Source organism: Schistocerca nitens, chromosome 2, assembly GCF_023898315.1.
Source record: "Schistocerca nitens isolate TAMUIC-IGC-003100 chromosome 2, iqSchNite1.1, whole genome shotgun sequence".
Taxonomy (NCBI): domain Eukaryota; kingdom Metazoa; phylum Arthropoda; class Insecta; order Orthoptera; family Acrididae; genus Schistocerca; species Schistocerca nitens.
The window spans coordinates 834,198,095-834,221,475 of NC_064615.1; the positions used below are offsets into that span (position 1 = coordinate 834,198,095).

General features: G+C 45.9%; 1 pseudogene; it reads left to right on the plus strand.

Annotated features, from left to right (window-relative positions):
- Nucleotides 1-331: 331 nt before the first annotated feature.
- On the plus strand, nt 332-449 carry LOC126238172 (5S ribosomal RNA; annotated as a pseudogene).
- The last annotated feature ends 22,932 nt before the right edge of the window (nt 450-23,381 follow it).

Below are 23,381 nucleotides of genomic sequence, written 5' to 3' on the forward strand. Positions count from 1 at the left end.
ACCACGATTATCAGTTATTTTACTGGCGAGATAACAAAGTTCATGTTCTACACTTAGTGTCTCATTTCCAAATGTAATTCCCTCAGCACCGCCTGATTTAATTCGGCTACATTCCAATATGCTTCTTTTGTTGATGTTTAACTTACAACCTCTTTTCAATGCAGGTTGCGCTTCCTGAATTGCTGAACGTGAATACTGGGATGGTTCCTCCGAAGAGGACACGGCTGAGCTGCTTCCGCATCAGAGCCTGTGATCCTCCTATAATGAATGACCTCTGCGTCAATTAGACTTCAAACCGCAACCTTAATTTCCTTCTCCATAAATGCAGGTGGCCAACGGCCTTCCATCAGTGGTAACACCGCTTCCCATCAGATCACCGAAGTTAAGCGCTGTCGGGCTGGGCTAGTACTTGGATGGGTGACCATCAGGTCTGCCGAGCGCTGTTGGCAAAATAGGGTGCACTCAGCCCTTGTGTGGCGAACTGAGGCGCTACTTGATTGAGAATAGCGGCTCCGATCTCGTAAACTGAGATACGGCCGGGAGAGCGGTGTGCTGACCACATGCCCCTCCATAACCGCATCCGGTGACGCCTGTGGGCTGAGGATGAAACGGCGGCCGGTCGATACCGTTGGGCTTTCCAAGGCCTCTTCGGACGGAGTTTAGTTTAGTTTTATAAATGCAGGTGCTCAAACAACTGGGTACACAGGTATAAGAATGTACAAACAATACATTTGTCTTTGCGTGTTTTTATGCCGTGTGTGTTTTATAGCCTCTAATATTATTACATGAAGCATTAACATAAGGAATAAAGTAGAGTAAACTGTATTTATTTAGTTCCGATCAGCAGTCAGAGGCAGGTTATTCTCGTTTTGAGGAAGGATCGTGGACGTAGTTATAGGTCTATATTGTTGACGGCAGTTCGTTGCAGAATTATGGAACATGTTCTATGCTCGAGCATTATGACGTTTTTAAACAATGAACGTCTCCTCTCTGAAAATCATCATGGATTTCGAAAACGGAGATCTTGAAAACACAGCTGTTCGTCCGGGAAATCCAGAGTGCCGTAGATCAAGGCGCTCAGGTTGATGCCATGTTTCTCGCAAAATGACCGCAACGAGCAAATTAGAGAAATTAGGGCACATACAGAGGTTTGTTGAGAGTCACTATTACGACAAATCATTGGCGAATAGAACAGGGAAAGGGGGGGGGGATGAAATTGGCACCAAAAATGCTCTCTGCCACACACCGTAAGACGCCTTGCAGAGCAGAATGCGAAAGTAAACGTCTGGTTTTCAATTACAGTTCTAATTTTTTTCCCACTAGGAGATGTGCGCATGTAATAGGGCTGGCATTTAAATTTCCGTGCAGCCGGCATAAGTTTCCAGTAGGGAGGGATCGTTGACCGCAAGAGGTCGGCGCGTGTTGTGACCGCGCAATCAACAGTGAGCAGCGTCAGCTGGGAAGGAGCCAACAGCCGGCGCGGGCTGTCACAACCAGCTGACGGCCCACTTTCGCAGGCAGCGAAAGCGTCGTGAGCGCGCGAACCGACAGAGCAGCGGATGAGGGTAACTGCTCTCCAGCAGCGTGACGGAGCAGCCACTTCGAGAGCCACTAACAAACCAAACAACAAGAATAAAATTGTGTGTGTCCCAGAAACAATATGACACCCTACTTTCCCAGTGTAGTTGATCACACACCTAATCTGAACAAAGTCATGGTAGAATGTTAATATGTATGTATGTATGTATGTACACCCATGCTGATAAATTAAGGATAATTGCAGAATGTGGTGCCACACAACGTGGAACTACACAAAACTGGCGCTAATAGCATAGGCACATAGGGAACACTCACGACACGGACATGTAAGTCCACGGTATTGGTGATAAGTTGAGAAAACGCCACTGTTTCCTGCACATGTACCCCGACATCAATATGGGTTATGATCACCATGCTCAAGTTCACAGGCTTCACAACGAGTTGACATACTCTGGATCAAGTGGTCGAGTAGCTGCTGGGGTATAGCCTCCCATTCTTGCACCAGTGCCTGTCGGAGCTCCTGTTGTGTCCTTGGGGTTTGAAGACGCGCAGCGATATGTCGACCAAAAGCATCCCAGACGTGCTCAATGGGGTTTAGGTGTAGAGAACAGGCAGGCCACTTCATTCGCCAGATATCTTCTGTTTCAAGGTACTCCTCCACGGTGGCAGCTCGGTGAGGCCATGCATTATCATCCATCAGGAGGAAGGTGGGACCCACTGCACCCCTGAAAAGGCGTACATACTGTTGCAATATGACGTCCCGATACACCTGACAGTTCCTCTGTCAAAGACATGCAGAGGTGTACGTGCACCAGTCATAATCTCATCCCACACCATCAAACCACGATCTCCATACATGTCCCTTTCAAGGACATTAAGGCGTTGGTATCTGGTTCCTGGTTCACACCAGATGAAAGCCCGGCGAGAATCACTGTTCAGACCATACCTGGACTCGTCTGTGAACATAACCTGGGACCACCGTTCCAATGACCATGTACTGTGTTCTTGACACCAGGCTTTACGGGCTCTCCTGTGACCAGTGATCAGTGGAATGCACTTTGCAGGTCTCCGGGTGAATAAACCATGTCTGTTCAGTAGTCTGTTGACTGTGTGTCTCGAGACAAGTGTTCCAGTGGCTGCGGTAAGGTACCGAGCAAGACTACCTGCAGTACTCCGTGGCCGTCTGTGGGCTCTGATGGTGAGATATCGTTCTTCTTGTGGTGTTGTACACTGTGGACGTCTCGTACTGTAGCGCCTGGACACGTTCCAAGTCTTCTGGAATCGTTGCCACTATCTTGAGATCACACTTTGTGGCACACGGAGGGCCTGTGCTATGATCTGCTGTGTTTGAACAGCCTCGAGTCGCCCTAGTATTCTACCCCTCATAACGTCATCAATATGTGTTCTTTGAGCCATTCAACACACAGTCACCATTAGCACGTCTGAAAACGTATGCACACTTATTCGCTGCACCGTACTCTGACATAAACCAACACACCTCTGCGTATATGGACTGCTGCCAGCGCCACTGTGCGACGACCGCAGGTCAGATGCACAGCATGGTCATACCCCTAGGTGATTTAAACCAGAAAACCGCCCACCAGAGCGTTGTTTCACCATGTATCAGCATTATCCTTAATTTATGAGCATGAGTGTGCATAATACTATGAAAGAATTATCTGAATGGGCAGAAAATTTTTAGATGTTATGTGCATATACAGACAAACAGATTATTTACAGTTTCAGAGAAACTAGACGATTTATTCAAGAGAAACAGCTTCACAAAATGAGCAAGTGAATAATGTGCTGGTCCAGCTCTGGCCCTTCCTCAAGCAGTTATTCGGCTTGACATTGACTGATAGAGTTGGATGTCGTCCTGACGGATTGTTGTTGTTGTGGTCTTCAGTCCTGAGACTGGTTTGATGCAGCTCTCCATGCTACTCTATCCTGTGCAAGCTTCTTCATCTCCCAGTACCTACTGCAACCTACATCCTTCTGAATTTGCTTAGTGTATTCATCTCTTGGTCTCCCTCTACGATTTTTACCCTCCACGCTGCCCTCCAATACTAAATTGGTGATCCCTTGATGCCTCAGAACATGTCCTACCAACCGATCCCTTCTTCTGGTCAAGTTGTGCCACAAACTCCTCTTCTCCCCAATCCTATTCAGTACCTCCTCATTAGTTATGTGATCTACCCACCTAATCTTCAGCATTCTTCTGTAGCACCACATTTCGAAAGCTTCTATTCTCTTCTTGTCCAAACTATTTACCATCCATGTTTCACTTCCATACATGGCTACACTCCATACAAATACTTTCAGAAATGACTTCCTGACACTTAAATCTATACTCGATGTTAACAAATTTCTCTTCTTCAGAAACGCTTTCCTTGCCATTGCCAGACTACATTTTATATCCTCTCTACTTCGACCATCATCAGTTATTTTGCTCCCCAAATAGCAAAACTCCTTTACCACTTTAAGTGTCTCATTTCCTAATCTAATACCCTCAACATCACCCGACTTAATTCGACTACATTCCATTATCCTCGTTTTGCTTTTGTTGATGTTCATCTTATATCCTCCCTTCAAGACACCATCCATTCCGTTCAACTGCTCTTCCAAGTCCTTTGCTGTCTCTGACAGAATTATAATGTCATCGGCGAACCTCAAAGTTTTTAGTTCTTCTCCATGGATTTTAATACCTACTCCGAATTTTTCTTTTGTTTCCTTTACTGCTTGCTCAATATACAGATTGAATAACACCGGGGAGAGGCTACAACGCTGTCTCACTCCATTCCCAACCACTGCTTCCCTTTCATGTCCCTCGACTCTTATAACTGCCATCTGGTTTCTGTACAAATTGTAAATAGGCTTTCGCTCCCTGTATTTTACCCCTGCCACCTTTAGAATTTGAAAGAGAGTATTCCAGTCAACATTGTCAAAAGCTTTCTCTTTCCTGACGGATATCGTGCCAAATTCTGTCCAACCGGCGCGGCAGATCGTCAAAATACCGAGCAAGTTGGAGGGCCCTGCACAATGCTCCGAACGATCCCAACTGGGGAGAGATCCGCCGACCTTGATGTCCAAGGTAGGGTTTTGCAAGCACAAAGAAAGCAGAAGAAACTCTCGCCGTGTGTGGGCGGGCACTATCTTGTTGAAATGTAAGTCCAGGATGACCTGCCCTGAAGGTCAACGAGAAGGGACGCATAATATCTCGAGGTACTGCTGTGCTGTAGGGGTGCCCTACATAACAACCAAAGGGGTCGTGCTATGAAATTAAACGGCACCTCAGACCATTACTCCTAGTTGTCGGATCGCACGGCTGGCGACAGTCAAGTTGGTATCCCAGTGCTGTCCGGGGCGTCTCTAGACGCATCTCTGCTGGTCATCGGGGTTCAGTTCGAAGTAGGACTCATCACTGAAGACAATTCTATTCCCTTCAGTTAGGTTCCAGGCCGAAGACTTGTCTGGAGACGCATCAGACGATGGTGGTTTACCAAGCTGACTGTCGACCGCCAGACGACCACCATACAACCCGACAACCAATGGTGGCATTTCTTCTCATTGTAGGCCCCCCCTTGGTTGTCAACAACAGCTGCCTTACACCACAGCAGTACGTGGACGATATTCTACGCCTCGTTTTGTTGCCCTTCGTGGCAAGCCCTCCTGGGCATACATTGCGGCAAGATAACGCCCGCTTGCTCAGCGCGAGAGTTTCTATTGCTTGTCTTCGTGCTTGCCAAGGCCTACCTTGGTCAGCAAGGCCGCCAGATTTCTCCCCACTTGAGAACGTTTGGTGAATTATAGACAGTAAGCTCCAACCATCTCGGGATATTGACGATCTAACGCGCCAGTTGTACAGAATTTAACACGACATCCCTCAGGAGGACATCCAACAATTCCGTCAATCAATGCCAAGGCGAATAACTGCTTGCCTAAGTAACAGAGGTGGACCGACGCGTTACTGACTTGCTTAGTTTGTAAAGCTCTTTCTTTTGAATAAATTGCTCATTTTTGTCTGAAATTGTAATAATTTATTCGTCTGTACATGTACATCAAATCAACTGATTTCCGTCCCATTCGGATAATTCCTTTCTGGTGCGCCTTTTTTTTTGTCTTAGAATGTATTACAAGAACACAATTAATGATACATCACGGGAATACCTAATGAACATTTACTCATTGTATATGAAAAATACGGTTATTATGAGCAGTTAGAGCTATGAGCACAATTATGAACGTCTTACTTTTAAGAAAACAGATGAAAGCTGTACATAAAAGACGAACGAAAATATAACAGTAATATCACTACATCGAGATCAGAAATGTTAGTTCACAAGCCTCAATTTAATTAGTGAAAATTAATACGCTACACCCTCCACTGCTGACAGTGAAATGGTGTACGTGTAGTGGTTGAATTTAATCAGTACAGGAAGATGTGTCGACGTGAAGACGTGATAGAATGGTAGAAAGGAGCTCTAATGTTGGCACGCACCCATAAACGCACCGTGACGAATTTACCAGGTTTGTTGGTGTGTTGGCGTGGACTATCTAACACGCCTACAAGGAAAGTATGCCACACCAAGCTGTGTAACACGGACTACGAACAGCAGTAGTAAACGTGTCCTCACCGAACGATGTGAAGGAGAGTGTGGCAACGTCGAACAAAGGGAGTGATACTTCTGTCACGAAATCGTAATAAGGGCTTACACCGAGGTAAGAAATGTATGGGATAGCGATATGCACATGTACATATGGCAGTATTATCGCGTACACAGCGTATAAAAAGGCAGCACACTGGCGGAGCTGTCATTTGTACTTATGTGATTCAGGTGAAAAGGTTCCCGACGTGTTTATGGCCGCACGACGGGGGTTAACAGACGTTGAACGCGGAATGGTAGCGCAGCTAAACGCATGGGTCAATCCGTGTCGGAAATCGTTAGGAAATTCAACATTCCGAGATCCGCAGTCTCAAATTTCAGGCAGTACCTCTCACCACGGACAACGCAGTGGCCGGCGGCCTTCATTTAACGAACGAGAGCAGCAGGTTTTGCGTATTGTTTTCATTATTGACAGGCAAACAACACTGCGTGAAGTAACCACAGAAATCAATGTGGGGCATACAACGTACGTACCAGTCCCGAAATTTGGCATTACTGGGCTATGGCAGCAGACGATCGATGGGAGTGCCTTTGCTAACAGCACGATGTCGGCTGCATCGCCTCTCCTGGGCTCGTGACCATATCGGTTGGTTCCCAGACGACTGGAAACCGTGGCCACGTCCCGATTTCATTTGTTAAGAGCTGATGGTAGGGTTCGAGTGTGGCACAGACCCCACGAAGCCATGGACCCAAGTTGTTAACAAGGAACTATGCAAGCTTTTGGTGGCTCCATAATGGTGTGGGCTATGTTTACATGGAGTGGACGGGGTCGTCTGGCCCACTGAACAGATCATTTATTGGAAATGGTTACGTTCGGCTACCTGGAGACCATTTGTAGCCATTCATGGACTTCGTGTTTCCAAACAACGATGTGGCATGTCAGCGGGCCAGAATTGTTCACGATTGATTTGAAAAACATTCTGGACAGTTCGAGGGGATGATTTGGCCACCAAGATTGCCTGACATGAGTCCCATCGAACATTTACAGAAAGTCATCGACAGGTCAGTTTGTGCAGAAAATCCTGCACCGGCAACACTTTCACAATTATGGACGGCTGTAGAGACAACGTGGTTCAGTATTTCTGCATGGGGCTTTCAGCAACTTCTCGAGCCCATGCCACGTGAAGTTGATGCACCACGGCGGGCAAAAGAAGGTCAGACGCGATATTACGAGGTATCCCATGACTTTTGTCTCCTCATTGTTTAGTGAGCGCGAACCTAAGGGTCCAGCACGGGAACTTCCTTATTTGAAACACGCGCCACGAAAAGGCCGTTATTCATTGTTGTGTGGGTTTGAGCGTATTCGAAATAGCGGGACCTAACTTTTTTTTTTGGGTTAGTTTAGTAGGGATTAGAGATGGGCAAACTGAAACACCCAACTGTTTCGAAACAAATGAAACAGTACAATGTAATGTTTCGATACGCTGTTTCGAAACAGTGAAACAGTTTGTGTTTAGTAATCTAATAAACCCACACATTTTATCATCTTGAATGTCTACTCTATACGTATGTCCATATAAACACAAATGAGGTGCGAGAGCGCTAATCATATCGCAGAAAGCAAGAAACTATCACTTAGGCGTCTTGGCAGTTTCGTATTTCCTGCAGCAAATGCGCTACTTTCGTGTCGTGTGACTTTCATACTTTTCAATTGGCTGAGGACAGCCATAGCTGAAGACAGAAGAACCACCACGAACGGAACTGGAGGTGGGAGCAAACTGCAGAAACAACAGATATGCTACTGAAAGTCCCATATTCTGTTAGTATGGGTAATATACCCATCATGCTAATTTTCATTCACACAAAGGGAATCATTGTGGTTCAAATGGTTCAAATGGCTCTGAGCACTATGGGACTCAACTGCTGTGGTCATCAGTCCCCTAGAACTTAGAACTACTTAAACCTAACTAACCTAAGGACATCACACACATCCATGCCCGAGGCAGGATTCGAACCTGCGACCGTAGCAGTCGCACGGTTCCGGACTGCGCGCCTAGAACCGCGAGACCACCGCGGCCGGCAGGAATCATTGTGGATAATAGGCACAGTGACTATAGACTCACAAATAACGCCAAATAATTCGAATAAATAACAAAATATAACAGAAAAAAATTTTGTCTTTCAAGGTGTTTCGAATTGTTACTATAAATTCACCATGCTTCCTAGCCCTTCCCGTTCACCATTACAGTATCAGTGATACGTCAAACAGATTGCTAGCAATTATACCTACATCAAATTTATGTATATGTCTAATAAATGTCACTCTACGCCTTTTTTTATTCAAAATGTTTACTTGCGTTTCTTAATGTGATTACTGTACATGAACAGAGAAGCGTATGTTATAAGAAAGTGTAATTTAACTGAATGATTTTCACATATTTGTTATTTTGAATGTGAATAGTATGCGTTGTTTTATTGTTTGGTTAGTGTTTATAAAGCAGATGTTGTAACAGAACAGTCAGCTAGAAACGAAGCTTTATTTTCGGATATCTTAAGCTTCACGCTATTACTTGTCAAAAAGATTTCGACACTCTTGAAAGTGTTTCATAAAGTGTTATGTTTTGTTTCAGTACCTGTGCCGAGCCCGAATATCGTCCGACACAGAGCGGAATGAAACATCACTGTTTCGATACAATTAGTCCGTTCCAAGCACAGGTGGACTGAAACAGCCTTATTTTGAAACAACGATACAGTTTCTGTGCCTGGCTCGATATCGAATCTGGTCCGGTTATCCGAGACAGGGGCGGAATGAAACACCACTGTTTCGAAACAGTGAACCACAGCCGTTCCGAAACACTGAAACAGTTCCACGTATCGATACACTGTATCGAAACATAGAAACAGTGGCCAAGTCTAGTAGGGATCATGCAGTGGACGAAAGATGAGCGTGCGTTCGCCGTGGAAGCTTACCTCTCCAGTGGCCGTTCGATCGTCGCAACCCAGCGAGTATTAATATAGCGCCTGCAGGTCGTACACCTGATCAAAAATCGATTGTTAGGTGGGCTACACATTTATGGATACCAGGACCTTCAGAGTAAGGTTGACGATTTTGAATTCCCCGATGCAATCTTCATGCAAACATGCAGCTGCTCTTGCAGTTTCTAATCGCACAGTGAGACGAATTCTTCACGAAGTCTTCAAATTGCATCCATACAAACTGGCAGTGGTGAACACATCTAATCCACACAACTTTGTTTCACTCAAAAGTGCATGTGAAGCCTTGATGGCAAGCCTGCTTCATGACGCCTCCTGTTTTTCAGTGATGAGGCACATTTTTATTTGTCTGGGTGTGCGAACAAACAAATCACGCGACACTGGAGTGGCGCGAGTCCCCGAGAACTTCATGAGCAGCCCTTGGATACAGAACGTGTGACTGTTTGATGTGCATTATCCAAAGCTAGCATTGTTGTCCCATGGTTTTGCGAAGAGAACGATAGGGCACTCCTGAGAGTTATGTCCAGATGACTGAGGATTTTTTCTTCCAGATCTGGAAGAAATGGATGTGGTAGATGTCTGGTTCCAACAAGACGGGGCACATACACTTCCCCGATTGTCTCATCTCACTGTGAGCTGCGGAACAATATTCATGCTACTATTGCCAACACAGACAGACATACGTTGGACAAATTGGACCGGAACTTCCGATTTAGACTCCCCAAATGCACTGAACAAAATGGAGACCACCTTTTCAAGGCCTAACGAAATAAAACTTTAAATGTACCTCTCTGTAAGGAAAACAGAATTAAACAGATATCATCAATATTTTCTGTATTATGGTTTTTTTTTTTTTTTTTTTTTTTTTTTAAGGAAGTTGCAATCCTGCACCCTGTACATCATATACGCGAGGATTAGAATTGCAGACAGCCGGTGTGTTTTGGAGGGAGTGCTCCTATCGCGAAGTTGAACTGGATGTCACACGTGTGGCGTTTTGTCAGATCTGCCACTCCATTTGTGTGACTGTCAAATGCAGGATGGGCAAGACGTGTGATATTAGTGCACATGCCGGCAATCAATTTGTGGTTATCCAGTGCATGGACAACGCGCCTCTGCAGATGTGATATTACATATGCCACCATATCAAACGTGTACTATGAATCCTTCAGTTTGGGGTTTACACTGATGAACAAAAATATTGTGACCGCTGCCTGCCGCGTAACCGAATGATGTCTGATAACGTTATGGGCACATGATGCGATGAGGAAAGTATATGAACGGTGTGGCGATTTTCTTATTTAAAGAGTTTGCTGGAAACTTGCGTTTAATTGCTAGCTTGTCCCAACCTCCAGTTCCCGGGTGCCTGAACAGAAATATTAAGTTATGGCTCAGGTGAAACTTCTATACAAAACGACCCTAATATTCAAAATCGCCGAATATGTGAAACAGTTAATTGACTAGACCGTCTATTTGTGGCCCCAAAATGTACCGGTACATCTGACTGTCTTTAATATAAAGCTTTCCATTACGTGACAGTTTTAAATTAGAAGTATCTATATCAGCTTCAATGAATAAATGTCCTTCTCTAGTTTCACGTAAAATTTTTCACTTCAATAAAAAAAATTGCACTCTATTTACGCTCTAAGAAAATAAAAAAAATTGAGCAAGCCAATAAAAAAATGTTCAAATGTGTGTGAAATGTTATGGGACTTAACTGCTATCAGCTTACACACTACTTAACCTAAATTTCCTAAGGACAAACACACACACCCATGCCCGAGGGAGGACTTCAACCTCCGCCGTGATCAGCCGCACAGTCCATGCATGCCGCGCCCTAGACCGCTCGGCTAATCCCGCGCGGCAGCAAGCCTATAACGCGGAGGTCTACCTCGGCCCTTACGTTAGCAGTTACTCGGCTTGGCATTGATTGATGGAATTCTTGTATGTATCCTGGAGGGATTTCGTACTAAATTCTGTCCAACTGGCGTGTTAGATCGTGAAACTCCCGAGATTGTTGTAGGGCTCTTCCCAAAATGCTCCAAACGTTCTCAACTAGGGAGAGATGCGGCAACGTTGCTAGGCAAGATAGGTTTTGGCAAACACGAAGACGAGCAGTAGCCTCCGCCGTGTGCGGGCGGACATTCCCTTGCGGAAATGTAAGCCCATGTTGGGTTGACATAAAGAGGAACAAAACTGGGCGTAGAATATCGTCGACGTACCGCAGTGCTGTAAGGGTACCGCGGATGTCAACCAGTGAATGAAATGGCACCCCAGATCATCACTCCTAGGTGTTGGGCCATATGGCAGGTGACAGTAGTGTTGGTGTCCCACTGCTGCCCAGGCGTCTCCTGGTACGTCTTCATGTCTTCGCTGGTCATCAGGGTTCAATTCGGGTCTTATCACTGAAGACAATTACACTCCAGTCAGTGAGTTCTAGGCCGAAGATGTGTCTAGAGATGCCCCAGACTGTGGTGGGATACGATCCCAACTGTCGCCCGCCATACCGCCCGAGAACCAGGAGTGATGGTCTGAGCTGACATTTCTTTTCATAGCAGAACCCCTTTGTTTCTCATCCGCGGCACCCTTAGAGCGCAGCAGTACGTCGACGATATTCTACGATCCGTTTCGTTGTCCTTCATGGCCAGCAAGATCGCCGTATTTTTCCCCAACTGTGATCGTGTGGAAGCTTATGCGCAGCGCCCTCCAACCATTTCGGAATTTTGACGACCAATCCGACAATTTGACATAATTTGGCGTGATATTCGTCAGGAGGATGTCCAACAATTCTGTCAAACAATACAGAGTCGAATAACTGCTTCAATAAGAGTCAGAGGTGGACCAACGCATCATAGAGTTACTCAATTTGTGAAGGTCTTCCTCTTGATTAAATTTTCCAATTTTTTTGAAATTTTAAATATTTGTTTGTCTGTACATGTACATCACATCTGCCGATTTATGTCCCATTCGGATAATTCCTTCATGACATGTCGTTTTCTTGTCTTGAAGTGTACTAAATGCATACATTCACTCATACTTTCTCAAAATAAGAAGAAAAACGACGTAATGCTTGAATAACACAACTTTCATGTACATTCTGTAAATAAGTGTTACAAGAACTGCGCCTCATAATTCTTTGGCTATCCTTCAAATATTTCAATCAATACCAACAGTAAGTTTATTCAAATAACCGTCCTGGTATGGCTTATATCAGTACGTCAGACCGCTAAGTATCATTGAAAGACTGACTCGGACATAGTTCAAATCAATTATTCATTACAAGGTGCTGGCCTCCAGACGCTCCTTGCTCTTAGACGCATTGTCATGTTATTGTCAACGTGAACGCTGCTACGGCCAGGTCCTTCTTTCCCCAGCAAGTTGAATTACTGTGTGACTGTATTTTATTTTGTTACAACAGTTTTCAAACATATTAATAGAATGTTTATCCCCCACGTGAAGCTCAATTCTGTCGCCCAGCAACATTTTTCGCACATCATCCTAGCATTGTTACTTAGTTGGAGTGAATAAAAGTGAGCCACAGACGGACGATATAGGCGAACCGTCAAACAGAGCAGAAGTGAATGCAGAATCTTTCGAGCAACGATGCAGCTGCAAATGAGGAGATCCACCGACATGGACGACTTTCAAAAAAATGGTTCAAATGGCTCTGAGCACTATGGGACTAACATCTGAAGTCATCAGTCCCCTAGAATTTAGAACTACTTACACCTAACTTACCTAAGGTCATCACACACATCCATGCCCAAGGCAGGATTCGAACCTGCGACCGTAGTGGTCGCGCGGTTCCAGACTGAAGCGCCTCAGAACCGCTCGGCGACACCGGCCGGCTCACGATTTTCACAAGGGGCAGATTTTTACGGCTCGTTTCCTACGAACAAGGATCTCATAAACGACAAAGCTGGTCGGCTGTTCGCGTGCTACTGGGGTGAGCATCTATGGAAAGTCGTTGAAAGCCAGTGAAACTACGAGCAGGTGACATCATGTTGGTCGTCCACGCTCCATCACAGAACATGGAGATTGCAGGTATACCCGCTCTATAAAGCAGGACAGACTGCGACCTGTGGCGTATCTGACGTCAAAGTGCAATGCTGTTGCCGGCGCAAGTACGTAGGAGCACATCGTTCAGTGGACACTGTTTAACAGTGTGTTCTGCATCAGATGACCCCTAAATGTTCTCAACTTGTCCCAACGATATCGTCAAATACGATGGCAGTGGGCATCGTCAATATTGAACCATGGATCAATCGAAACGTGTAGCCTGATTGGATGGATCACGTTTCTCGTTACACTAGTAGACGGTCGTGTCCAGAGGCACCGTCAACTAGGTGAACCGCTGCTCGAAACATGTACCGTGCCACGGAAAGGAACCCGTAGCGGCAGTGTTATGCTACTAGCAACATCCAACTGCTCTTCAACGGGACTCGTGATAGTAATCGAAGGGACCCCGAGAGTTGTGGACTACGTGAACACTGTTGGAGACCTCCTGTATCCTTATTTGGTTAATGTCTTCCACGACATAGACGGCATCTTCGAATAAGATAAGTATCCGTTTCACAAGTTCATTGGTTTCATTATCATGATAGTGAAGTCATGTTAATGTCTTGGTCCCCAGCTCGTCTGATCTGAACTTGATGGAACACATCTGAACGTTATCAGATGTCTCGAGGCAGTATAGCTCATGGTACACTACCTAGACACTGTTCAACCAGTATTTGAGCACTTAGCGACTTCCAACGAACGTAACAGATTACTTCACATATTTTAGAAACTTTTTCTCACTGTCGCTGAGTATCTCCCGCAAAATAGCGAAAGGAAAAACGTTATCGCTTACTACATTTTAGCTGTTCATGCAGTGAAGCTTCAGCTTCTGAGATGACGTTTCAGTTTATTACTCCCTTACTACTAACTCTATTCGTAAACATTTCGCAGCCAGTATCCACATACACCAGTGAATGAACCGGCAAAATTATGTGAATGTACGACACATAGTTCAGGAGATATGGCGTAATAAACTTCGACCTTTTCTTAAAATGGGGCTGTTTCATAAAGGGAGTTCGATTCTTTAAAGAATCGGGGTGGACGGGTTACTGGCGGTGGCCTAACACGTTATTAAATAGCCACTCACAATGATTTGGCTCATCAGTATACGTTTATGTTTGCATTTATTTATCTTCACTAATGGTCCATCACCTAGCTAGCTAAATAAATTTTTCACATTACATTTTGAAACAAGTATTCCCAAAAACAACTACATTTTTATCATAAAGTCTTAAAGTACATTGTACGTATTTTCGTTCTTGTTACCTGCCGGTGGACGACCGTTCTGGCAGCGTGCATTACTCTTCGCTTGTTTCTTCTAAGAACTAGTTATGAGCTGTTAAAAACCTATCGATTAATATTACCCTTCACCTAGTACTGCAAAAGATCAAATGATTGTAGTAAAAGAAAACTAATAATAATAATAGTAATAATAATAATAATGGTTGGAGAGAGGGAATGGAAAGATGAGTGGAAAGGAGAAAGAAAGAAAGAAATATCTCATTATTACGAAGATATGTGGAGGAGGCCACAGGTATTAATGACGGTTGTTAACATGGAGTAGTCCCAGTGACCAGACAACTCTACTTTCACGAACAGCCCACGGGTGTACTGCCGGTCCATAGTGTCGAACGGGCATGTCGCCATCGTCAGATGTGCTGACGAACTGAGCTCCTGACTCACTCACTTTTTCTTACGAGGGTCCTTGGCTCGTGGTATGGCAGGGTGAGCGTCTAGCGCTATTACTGCAGATCATGACTTATGGCATTTGAGGAACTGGATTATTCGGACCGGCCTGTCGGATGCATTGCATCCCTTGGCTGTTACGAGTTTTTTAGGCTCGCAACAGGTCAGGCCAACGAGTAGTCAGCCTGCGGTGGATATTGTGGCCCAGTGCCTGTATGAGCCTGTTCTGCGATCGATTGGTCTCTTGGTAAAACAGTCTTGCCGATTGACGAAAACGATCCTCGAGCAGCGGGGTCCCAGTCTGTTCATGTAATTGGGCGGATGGGTAGCGCCATGGCAGCTGGAGGCCGAACCGAAGTGCCCGGTTCTGCACCCTCTGGAGCTCGGCAATATGTGTCTCGGCTGCATTGCCCTACACCACGGCTGCATACTCCAGCACTGGACGGACCAGTGCCAGGTATAGGGTGATGCCGTGGCGAGGGGGAAGTGCCGAGGTCGGGTTGAGTAGAGGGTACAGGGCCCGTAGACGTCCTATAGCTCTACCATTTATCTCCTGAACATGGCGACGCCACGTCAGCTCTGATCGAGGGTAACCCCGAGGTACTTAGCGGTCTTGCACCACGGGACAGGGCCTCCCGCGATCGTGACCGGCTCTAGATCAGGTGGAAGCAGTCGTTTTGTAAATATGACTGCTTGGCTTTTCGCGGCATTGAATTTGAGCCGCCATTTCGTGGACCATCTTCCAAGCGCTTCGCACCCACGCTGGAGGCGACGCCTCATTTCGAGAATGTTCATGCTTCGGACGAGTAGCGCCGTATCGTCGGCATATAGCGCCAGCGACACTTGCGCCACCCGCAGAGCGTCAGCAGTGTAGAGGAGTTCAGCAGGGGTCCACACCGAGTCGAATGCGCTGGAAACGGTCCAGGAACACTGCCCTTAGGTATTCCCGGGTTTCCAGGGCTTGCATGGCCTCTTCCGCGAATCGCAAGAATTGGTGCCCGGTGGAGTGGCCCTTGCGAAAACCGAAATGTTCGTCTGGAAGCAGATGTTCGGCTTCCACGTGCCTGAGGAGCCGCTTTGCGTATAGCCGCTCGAAGACCTTAGACAGCGTGGGCAGAAGGCTAACAGGACGGTAGGATGCCGCCTGTCTGGGGTCTTTGTTTGCCGTGGGGATTGCTACCACTTCCGCATGTTTCCACGCGGAGGGGTAGATCCCCGTACGCAGGATCGTGTTAAAGATGTCTGACAAGTTCTGGTGGGCCCCCGCTGGAAGTTCGCACAAGAGGATGCCGACGATGCCGTCATCCCCTCCCGCCATTTTGGGGTTGAGTGTCCGCAGCTGCGCGGCTACTTCTTCCACTGAGATCGGCTCTATTTCATCTCCCTCTTCACTGGTTGCCAGGAAGGTGGGTAATTGTGTTTGGACTAGGCGGACGTGTTCCACATCCACAATGTCTTCCATAGGGGTGAAAGACGCCACGAAGTAGTCAGCCAACACGTTCGCCTTTTCATCCGGGTGGCTGATAACGTCTTGTCCTACCTGGATAGGTGGGACACGTCGCGACGTCTCAGAAACGACTTCGCAATGCGCCATGCGTTGCCGTCCGCAAGGTCTAGTGTTTCCACTAGGTCTGCCCATTTCCTGTTGCGGTGGGCCTCTACCGCTGCCTTGATCTCACGGCGCATGTGGTTTAGGTGGGCTTTGGTGCGAGGCTGAAATGTCAGTTGCCATTCTCGAAAGAGCCTGTTTTTCTCCCTAATGGTCTCCCTGATTTCTGGCGGGAGGCGATGGGAGTGTACCGGTGGATGTCGTGGGGGCGGTGGAGAAGCTGCCTCCGCGGCCCTGAGGAGTTCTTGGGTGAGGTACTGCAGGGCAGCGTCAGTGCCGTCTGCAGCAGGATCTGGTGCGTCTTCCAAGAGAGAGAGGACCTCCTCTTGGTAGCGCTCTCTGTTCAGGCGCCTAAAGTTTGGGCGGCGCGGTGGAAGGGCAGCACCGACGATGCCCACGTCATAGATCACTGGCACGTGATCCGAAGACAGTGCACAGCGTGTCGAGGCGGAGATGTGTTGCCCAATGCCCTTGATCAGGGCAATGTCCAGCACATCTGATATCAGACTTTGGCGAACAGGGAATATTGTGTGCTTGTATGGCCACAGCGCTATAGCGCCGTTTCTCTGGGCAGCCTGGAGAAGGCGACGGCCACTGACATTCGTGAGGCGGGAGTTCCATTCCGACTGCTTCGCATTGACGTCACCCGCAATGGAAACCCGCCCACCGACTGTCAGTAGTGCGTCGACATCCTGGTCGGAGAGAATCGCACGTGGGGGCTTGTAGGCCGCTATAAAGTTTATCTGACCTATGGCTGTGGACACACTGACCGCAGTAGCTTCCATGGCTACGAGGCCATGGAAGTGGATGGAGTGGTGATTCAGAGTGCGCCGTACGTAGACGGCCGTACCGCCTCTGGCGGTCGGCCTGTCAACCCGATAGCAGGTGTAATTTGCTGCCCGGACTTGGACGCCAGGCTTAAGGTGAGTTTCGCAGACGAGACAGATGTCAATTGCCTCTTCCTGTAGGAAGTCGCGAAGCTCACCTTGCTGCCTCACCACACCATTTGCGTTAAAGCCGCAAACTGATGGGCCTTGTATGTGGGGATTATTCATTGTGGTTCGGTGCTCGGACCTGTGTTACCCTGGAGGGCCACCGTGACTGCCTGGACAAGTATGGACAGTTGTTGCAACATTGAGTTTAATGAATGCAGAAGTGCATTCAGCTGAGTTGTGTCCACTCCGGAATTTATGGGGGGCTCTGGGATGGCCCTCGGGGTAGATGCAGCTGCCAGTGTTGGTGTGGCAGGTGCCACGGGACCGCCCACCTGCGCGTCTACATGTGTGGGTTGGGAGGGAGGGATGGGGAGGGAGCGTTCTGGGTACCGTCTGCTACCATGGGCGTCCACTGGGGATGGTTTGGGGCCAGCTGTGGCAGCTGGCAGAGAGTTTGTTACCGCACGAGCTTTTGTGGAGTTGGGAGGTGGTTGCTGGCATGGGAAACTGCATTGAGTCTAATTAAAAAGACACTCAGCAAAGAAAACGAACTCGCGACCAGGGAGGACGAGGCAATTACACCGACGCAACCACAGACGCCAACACCAGCGTCTCAGCGACTGCAAACGCGCGGCTGCGGAGAGAAGGCCTCACAGGGGGAGGGGATTTAAGACGGCCGCCCGCTCTCAGGAGCTTTAAGACGGCCGCCCGCTCTCAGGAGCTCAGTTCGTCAGCGCACCTGACGATGGTGACATGTCTGATCGAAATCTTGTGCCTGTTGGACACTATGGACCGGCAGTACATCCATGGACTGTTCGAGCAAGAAATACGCCAGGAGAAACTGAAGAATCACAACTCTACTTTCGGTTTCCTCTTCGCTACAACTTTATAAGTCTCTTGGATCCTAAGTTAGTCGACGACATACTGGGGACATACCTGTTTCATCACCTTTATTACAAGTAAGGTATTGAATCCCAGTCTCTCTGCAAGACTCGACTGTTGGATCCATGCGAAAATCGGCTTCGGAAATGAAGACAAGTTCACCGTTTACTAGGTCAGTTTCGCTTGATTCCTCTCCTGCTATTGAGCCGTTCCTCTTCTCACACTTTTCTGTCATGGACATGACTTGCATGATGTCTTTTGACTGACTGATGCTATTTCATTCACGAAGCTAAGGATTGCTCTGAAGCTGCTGTCTATCTTCCACCAACAACGACTCATAAACTGTGAATCCCAGTAGCACGTGGTCAGCTGTACCTATAGCTCACAATCACAGTTGGCTTGGCCATTTCTCTGGATTCTATGTAGGTTGGCTACTGTGTTTCGCTTAAAGGGTCGCCGTCGACTATTGCTCATTGTAAAAATGAGTAGGAGTTACAGAACAGAAAATCATTCCTCAATAAGGGCTGAAAAAAACCGTCATACTATGCAGAACCATATCTTTTTTTAAATGGTTCAGCACTCACAGTTACATTGCACTCCACAGAGCTAAGAGATTAACACGAATGCTGGGACAGCACATCTAGACATAGGAAGCATCGATAAAGGTCAGCTTAAGAGTACATAAAAAAGCCGTATGATACAATAGACAAAACGTTCTCGTTTAAGATAATTCGTGCATCTAGTGTCTCACAGCGCGTAAGTATTTGAAAAATATATTTCAACCGCCAAGAGCTGTTGCTGAATATTTTGTTATTTACAACCGATCTTGATCTTCATATCATTTCCATTTATTTTAAAGTTGCTTAAAATGTTGACACGTAGAAATATTAATAACGTGGCGTTAAAAAACCTAAAGTCTCCTCTTCTCGCTGGATTCAAAAGTGGCCAATACAGCCCAGTATTTAGAGTGCCTCCACACAAAAAGCTATAATCTGATTACAACAGTAGTCGAGGATCAAAGGTGGCAGGCTGAGTTTTAAATTATCTGACGCCACAGTCTTAAAGCTGCCATATTGGCCGTTGTAAATAACTGTAAGATACCCGAAGATCATCTGAAGACTGAAATCGATTGTAAATAAAGAAATATTTATCAGCAACTCATATTCATTCGAATATGCCTTTTTCTTTAGCGTTCTCTGTTAATGTACCATGTCTTATTCGGTTAAAGTTCCAAGCTTTCAACGATAGCCTCGGTAGTAGCCGTCAGGAAAATGTCTGACTATCGTGAAACAGGGGAGGTTGCCAGTTTTATGTACAGGAGACGGCTCCTGACTGGCTAACTTAGGTGATTTTCGAAATGTCTTTACTTAAGGTGACATGGAATCACCGTCATTGGCAATAGTTTGTATATACTGGCCCACCTCTCTTCTGCCACACTCACGTGGATTATTATTTTTTCGGGATTCTCGGGGAAACACTATCTTTAGAGGTCGCACCATTTGTTCAATTCTTCTGACAGTCCGGAGAACAGCTCCGATTCCTTGCCTGTTTAAAAATCTACCCCTCTTAATCGTTATTGCCCGCGCACTGGGGGCCGGACTGTATACTGATCCTCCTCATTTGACTGAATGGTATTGCGTCTTAGTTCCCTATTAGAGCCACCTTAACATCGTCTAAACATCTGTGGCGGATTACATTTAGGCCCACTAGGCACGGGCCTAGGGGGGCGGCATTTTTTGCTCTGTACTCATTTTAACCTTTTACGTTTTAAAATAACTGCGCTTACAAACGACAAAAATTTTAAATGTTGTTAAACAACTTGCTAGTTTAAATAAGCCTAAGGAACGAAATTCGTCAGTACAAACTTGGAAATATACATAGTTTACTTGGTGACTGAATGGAAATTTAACATTGGGTTTCGGTCTGGTATCATCTTCATAATTGTTCAAAATATTTTGAAGTAAGCTGTCAGGACGGCAAACTACAATACAATGCTTCACACGTTATTATTCCGAGAATGTTGTCGGCTTCTACTTCTTCTTCTTGTTTCGAATGGGCCTACTTTGGACCAGCCGGCCGGTGTGGCCGTGCAGTTCTAGGTATTTCAGTCTGGAACCGCGTGACCGCCACGGTCGCAGGTTCGAATCCTACCTCGGGCATGGATGTGTGTGATGTCCATAGGTTAGTTAGGTTTAAGTAGTTTTAAGTTCTAGGGGACTAATGACCACAAATGTTAAGTCCCATAGTGCTCAGAGCCATTTGAGCCATTTGAACCTACTTTGCACCACGCTTGTTCAACTGTTGGGCTTTGTCTTTGCCCAGTACTGTCGCATCCTCTATCGGTATAACTCCTTCCTTTCTTCTGTCCAGGGGGGACCTTTTCTTCGGGGCTTTTCCTGTAATCCTCGGACTTCCTTCAGGGTGTGTCTCACAGACTGTCTGTTCTGGAGATCAGTTATTCCGAGTTCTTTAATGTACTTCTCGGTTTCTGTCAGCCACGTGGTGCGAACCTTCTTGTTTTGCCAGAAGGTGAAGAGACGGTTGGTCAGTCTGTTTGGAGACAATCTTGCAACATGGCTATAGAAAGCTACCCTTCTTTTTCTTGCACAGTCAGAGAGCCTCTCGATGTATTCGTAGAGCTCCGAGTTATACCGCCTTCTGGATTCCCCAACTTCTTCCACCGGGCCTAGGATCTTTCTGAGAATTCTCCTCTCTCTCTTACTTCCAATTTCTCTATCAGACCTCTCCGGTTTCGGAACAACATAAATGAAGACATTACACACTTATTTTGTTCGAGGATGTTCTTTTTCCTAAGATACTGACCTTACTTTTCCTCAGTTCCTCAATTAATAAACTCAATAAACCACTGTTTCAGAATTCAGAATTCCCTCACAACAAATTAGTGAGGTGACACTGTGGAAGCTCCGCTGTGTTTTGGTAAAAGAAGCAAATTTTATCATGGCAACAAGAGAAATGTGGTGGTTTTACTTAAAATTCGCCACTCATAATACTTCAATGAATGTTACATATGGTTAACAAGTCACGAAAAAAATCGCTGCATTTTCGGCGGAATTCTTTTTAGATACTAACCAAAGCTGAGGTGACAGCTATTTTTGAATGGTCACCATGCAAGCGTGGGGGTGTATGGGCTCCACTTAATATTTATAAAATATGTAAGTGTAGGCTTCAGTTTAGAATGGCACTTCCCTTCCAGTGCTCAGTATTTCCTCTACAGCACCTTCCTACAACCCCCTCCACTATCGCTCTCCCCATGTGTGTCCTGCTGTGTGCACGTCTGCTGGCAACAGTTTTCTGCACGGACTCTACAATGAGGACTCAGACACAGGAAGGACATAGGTGGGTGTGTTTAATTAATAGCGATAATAATGGTATGTCCTTTAAACTGCATTATGCAATACTGACACGAACACTTAAAAAATCTTTAAAATGTCGTTTTTCCCCTACTAACTGTGTTGTATTACATAAGCCTTATTTACATTTGTATTCCTTACTACAGGTAATATGCTCACACATTTGAAGATGATCATCTCTATGATGCTCATTATGAATCCACATTTTTTAGTGTGTAATTTTTAACATAAGCATTTGATCAGTACAACATGCACATGACAGTAAGTTGTCATCACTGGAATACACACAAGAAAATTCCCTTTCTCATGTCCCTTCCCTCACAGCGGCCAATCTGTTAACAACATACATACATAAGCAGCGTAGACTGGCTAAGGCGCCACCATATTTGATGTTGATTAAATGCCTTCATGCAGTCTACTTTCCCCCTGAAATCCGCACGCTGTGAAGGTAATAGGATTCGACAATTTTTTGCGCGCTAATAAAAAATAATTACATTATAAACGGTATGACCATCGATAATTAAACCAGACAACTGATAGTGACGATAGCGTAGACATTATTGATTAAAGTTAAAATCTTCTGGGTTATTAGGCCGCGTCATGTTCCTTCTAAAATGTTCGACGTTTCGACCCCTTTGCTGGGATCTTCCTCAGGATCTTTTGGTGTCCACAAGTGCTAGAACACTAGCAGTGCTAGAACTGCTAATGTTCTAGCACTAGTGGACACCAAAAGATCCTGAGGATGATCCAAGAAGAGGGGCCGAAACGTCGAACATTTTAGAAGAAACATGACGCGGCCTAATAACCCAGAAGATTTTAACTTCAGTGACAACGGCCACGAAAGCCTGCAGACTTACATTATTGATTAATATATAGTTTATTGATGTTTAAGAAACACCAGTTATGAGCATGTGGGCGAGTTCATTATCGACTACGCCTAATATGGAGGAGAGACGAATATGTTGCACATTGAGTGTGACTTCAGCTGCCAGAGAGTGCAGTCATGTTGAGAGGCACCCATATGCCTTGCGCATACTGTGGCATCAAGCAGTCAGGCCAGCAAGATGAGTGGTCTGCCAAGCGAGTGGATTCATTCTTAATTTATCGAGTAACATGAACTCTCGTACTCAAAATTAAGTCACTAATCAACCTCCTGTATGAATAATACGCAACGGAAACGCATATCTGACTATCAGTAATTTACAGAACTCTGACTGTTCACTACGCACTGGCAATACCACATTTTCTTTTTTGTCTTTTATTTAACGGCTTTTATCAACACGTGGCCACCGCACTGAATATGAATGGTGCACACATTATAAGTTCGGGACATCATGACAACATACAATTCGAAGGAAAAGTCCACCAATCTTTTTCTTTTCACTATCTTATTTATTCCGATAAATTCTATAACCTAAACACACAAATCCTATAACCTACAACAATAACACATGAGAAATTCCGCCCAGTGGGCATGGCTTTACATTGGTGAATCTCTATATTATGGTCTCGTAATTGTTTAACGCTACAGTGCACTTTCTGGATAGGATGGTGGATCTTTTATTATACCTCTCACTTCGACTCTCACAATCATCATCACGAAACTTTCCTCCTGACCGAGCGGTACCGAAGGAACAGGCATAACCCACTAATCTTTTGAAACTACCTTGCTACTCTCCCATGCAAACCACACATACCCAAATTA